The 4668-nt window shown below is 38.0% G+C and overlaps 1 long non-coding RNA gene across 1 annotated transcript in view; it reads right to left on the bottom strand.

The window, feature by feature from the left end:
• The window catches only part of LOC118334401, a 12162-nt gene extending 7562 nt beyond the window's left edge, over positions 1–4600 (bottom strand). Inside the window, exon 1 of the long non-coding RNA XR_004797016.1 lies at positions 2400–4600. This is a non-coding gene — a long non-coding RNA (uncharacterized LOC118334401). The remainder of the gene's footprint in view (positions 1–2399) is intronic.
• Positions 4601–4668: the final 68 nt, after the last annotated feature.

Genomic DNA, 4668 nt, shown 5'->3' with positions numbered 1-4668 from the left:
ACCAACAACCTTCTGATTGGGGGGCGACCCGCTCTGCCTCTGAGCCACAGCCGCCCCATTTGCTTTCCTATAATATTTGCTCCATTAACTACAGCACTGTTAAATAAATACAGCTCATCTATCTATGCGCATGGTCTGCTTTTGCATAACTGCAAACCTACAACTACTTACTCTTGATCTGTCCTCTATATTACAATACAAAGAGTTACGCATGATTCTATGAATACTTGACTGCCATAGACATTATGTATGGATTTCAATATTCTGTGGCCAACTGTCTGAACAGAACACAGCTAACTTCCTGTTTTATGTATATTATATAGAGAGGGGAAGATCTTGTACCAAGTATCAACTACTCTTGAATCAGACCAAAGCAGACTAGAAATTTGAAGATGTAATTTTCTTATTTTGGTATAGTTAGTTGATCAATGCCACAGTCACAGTGAGGTGAACCAGGTCAGACCTGGTAGCTTTCAATCCAGGCATTTAACAGTGATTTTGTAACATTCAATTGTGACTGTCATCCAGTCAATGTTTTAGTTTTGTTCTTTTAGTTCTTTCAGGAGCAGTTGCAACAACTGCCACTGCATTCCACTCTACTGTGTGCATCTATAGTACACTGCAATGCTTGTGAAATGCCTTCATAGCAGTTACTGACTTTACTCACATCCACACAGTATTCCTACTAAGAATTCAGATCTTCCGATTGAAAATATACTTCAACTTTACTATACAGCCCCAATTCCAAACATTGCCTTCCAATTCACTGCTGATGTCTCACCATGATATTATGAATTTGAGAAATTCAAGTCATACAAATTTGAAATTAAAGGATCAGTGTGTATGATGGCATCTAGTCGTGAAGCTGCAAATTGGAACCAACTCAACACTGCTCCTGTCAGTATTTGGGAATGAGAATGGGCTGTGAAGTGTGTAGAAGAAACTGAAGTGGCCATGAAACTTGCGACCAATGCAAAAGGCCTTAACAAAGAGCAAGTGTTTCAGAAATCTGTTCTGGGCTACTGTAGAAACATGGGGGTTCAACATTGCGGAATATGTAGAAGATGACCCACTCCCTCTGTAGATAAAAAACGCTCGTTCCAGGTAATGAAAACAATTAATATTATATGAAATTTCTGCCAATTGATCCTCCCCATACTCTGGATTTTAAATAACTCTTTTACATACAAACTAGTAAACAGTTATTACACTCCATACTCAAAAAGAACAAAAAAAACACCATACATTTTTCAGTACTAAGTAACGGTAAAAGTTATACAAGCAGTGATTGGAAGGAATTTACTAAAAAAAAAAAAAAATACTCCGACACCAACTCTTAACAAATTGAAAATAGAAAAAGCACTATGGAATAATACAGTTTGCAAAATTGCAATGACCCTTGTGAAATTAAGTTGAGGTTCAGTTTTCAAAATGCAACTTAATCATTTCATTTGGGAATCAAATCCACTGATTGTCTAATGTGTACCTGATGGTATATATAAATCAGCAGGCGCTGAGACCCACGAAAACAGATATGAAAAGATCAATAGACAGACTGATATAAATAGAGCCACTCTCCCAGTACATGGCAGAGGGAGAATCAGCCAAGCGCTTCACATTCCTGCCTGGGCCCTTCTCACCCACCACCACGTCATTCTGTAAAACGGTAAGGCAGCTGTTGGCTTCCATCAGCTCAAAGTGCACCTCCGAACAGTCCACAACCCACCTACGTATACACACACTCACACTCATGCACAAACAGCAGAAGCAAAAATATGTGTATAATACACTGATATGCACAAAATTGATTTCCATCTAAAGTTTTGTTGAATTATGAAAAAAATTAATTAAAGCTAAAATTAGCAACGGTTCTCTGCCATTGCAAGAACTTTATAAAGCAGATGGTAGCAGGAAATGCATTGATTAAATGAAAAATAAAGGCTTGGCGTGACTGAAAGTTAACAGTTAAATTTAAGTGTACAGTTGAAAATGGGCTTTCATAAATGCCACAGCCTGCAAAAGTGTTCTAAATATTGTAACTAGAAAATGTCTTTTTTGGGATTGTATGTAAAAGAATAAACAGTGTGCTAATGTGCTTTGCACATTCGGGCACACTGAATTGGCCTGTTTGATGGTAAAGTTCATGAAAACATGGCTTATGAGCAACATTGAAAGTTGAACTGAAGAGCAATAATTACTTTTCCAATACTAATCAACACTGTAAAGAGCTGTCCAATCTCCTAATGGATCATTTAGAAAACAAACTAATCAGCTGATTGATGTACAGCTTTTAATTGCAGCATTTAACTTCCTAATTTTCTGAGCAGTGGGATGGAAATTGTGTTTCAGACAGACAAGCACAGACATTTATAGGCAGTATAGGTCTCACACTTACTCACATTCATTGAACTCTTCAGGCCTACTGTTATTTCTAACCCTGATAGAAGGGCTCAGTGGCCCCTTTCCAACCAGTGACCACTTGCTTCAGCTGTCACTGCACTCTGAGTGGAGTCACAAATCATCGCTGGGGGTGAGGGGGTGGGTGAAGGTTTCATCTTTCTCACTCTCTGCTCTTTTTCTTCGCTCTCTCCTCCGTGTGTTTTTCCCCTCCTTCTTCTTCACCTCCTTCACTTGTCTATTTTCAGTTCTCTGTTTTGCCTGTGTCTGCTGTTCTGACTGGCACCATTTAAAAAAAAAAGGCCCCTTTGGCTGATGGAGAGTTAGCAACTCAGGCGACTAGTTCAGATGAGTCCACTGCAGAATAAGAAAAGTTAGGAATTGGATAAAATTATATTAATACGTTTAGTGACATGACATTCAGTGTTTGCAAAGTAACTTACTTTGAAAATGATTCTTTAGACACAAAACCTGGATTTTTAAATAAATAATGAAATGAATCATACATGTGTACATAGATATAGGTGAGGTGTGGGGGTGTGTAACACCTAAAAATAATGAGGAAGTGCAAACAAAAACAAAAAAATCAGGCCTTTCTTTGAAACAGGCTTATATTAAAGGCAGGCCTATTTTTTTATTTGACTTTAGTATAAGCCAGTTAATTCTTTGCTAAATCCCTTGCCAAAACATACATTTTGTTCAAATCATAACTTAGTTACAGTAACTATATATGGGAGGTCTTTTAACACAATATCATGTATATAGCCATCAAGTGCATATTTGAGACCCATTTACAAGGTTCTTACAAGCTTTCAACCAACTCCTCTCCTCTGATGCCAAACATTCCCTCAGCATTCTGATTTTACTTGACCTCAGTGCTGCCAACAAAATCAACCATACCATTCTCCTCTCCCGCCTTGAGTCCTCCCTCAGCATCACTGGCACTGCACTCTCCTGGCTCAAATCATACCCCTCCGACCATCAACTGTGCGTCAGCACTAACACATCCAATACAGCCCCAGTCTCTCAGGGAGTCACCCAAGGTTCGGTGCTTGGCCCCCTCCTCTTTATCCTCTACATGGTTCCCCTTGGTCACATCATAATCATATGCCTACTTTTCCACTGTTGTGCCAACATCCCTCAGCTCTCCACCAATCCATTACTACTGCCATATGCCTCACAAACTGCCTCACAGAAATAAAATCATGGATGCAAGCTAACTTTCTCAAACTTAACATACATACAACATTGCTGCCCCCTCCTTCTTGAACTCTCTCCCCCAACATTTCTGACATTCTACCCCACTGCTGTTTCTGTTATTTTTCTTTTGTTACCATGTAAAGTTCCTTTGAGTACCCTTTAATGCTCAATTTAAAATAAATGTATTATTATTATTATTGTTGTTTTAATTATCAGCAGACATTGACCTGAATGGTTAGTTAATTTGCTGTTGACGTTTACCAAAAATAGTTTTTTTATTCACTTCTGTTTTGCCTTGTAGATCTTGTAGATCCAAGTTTATTGGTTTTATTTTTAATTTCCAACATATATAATCATGAATTCAGCCAGTCCAATAGATCCTTTACTTAAAGCATTAAATTAAGTTTATTTAGAAACATTGTTTGTGTATGCACATATACTTCCCAGCATGCAACATTCTAAGGTTAATATTCTTCAGGGGTCACACTTATAACAGTGTTTAGTTTTATATTTGAAGATCTTAAGATCCTTTCTGATGGTGTGTTTATGTTGGATTCATAAAATGTTGAGCATAAAAAAACCTTGCTGCTCTTAGAACCACAATGGATACAAATGGGTTTACCAATAGGTGAGGCCCGTTAGTAAATTATGCACCTGGGATCTATAAATCTTAAATTAACTTAAAATTGAGAACACCTGTCTTAGAGATTTCCCCTCATATAATGCTTGCACAAATCGGGGTTTAGACAAAAATAGCTATGGACCAAAAGACACACACGGTGAATTAACAGTGTTATGAGTCAGTGTTTATTTTGCGTTATATTTATCTGAAAGTACTGAACTTAATAGTGAAGAAGTAGCTTTACTGGTCATGACTTAAGGCTCTATATTGCAGGAAATGGCACTTTCGGGTGTTAAATGGTAAATGGTACTTGTAAAGCGCCTTTCTAGTCTTCCGACCACTCAAAGCGCTTTTACACTACATGGCACATTCGCCCTTTCACACACATTCACTCAGTGATGGCAAAGCCCATCAAACAGAAACTAACTCATTCATACACATTCACACAC

The sequence above is a fragment of the Morone saxatilis genome, unplaced genomic scaffold (genome assembly GCF_004916995.1).
Source record: "Morone saxatilis isolate NCDOM2014 unplaced genomic scaffold, NCSU_SB_2.0 Contig23, whole genome shotgun sequence".
NCBI lineage: Eukaryota > Metazoa > Chordata > Actinopteri > Moronidae > Morone > Morone saxatilis.
Note: the sequence above shows the minus strand (reverse complement) of the source record. Positions and strands in the feature narration are given on the sequence as shown.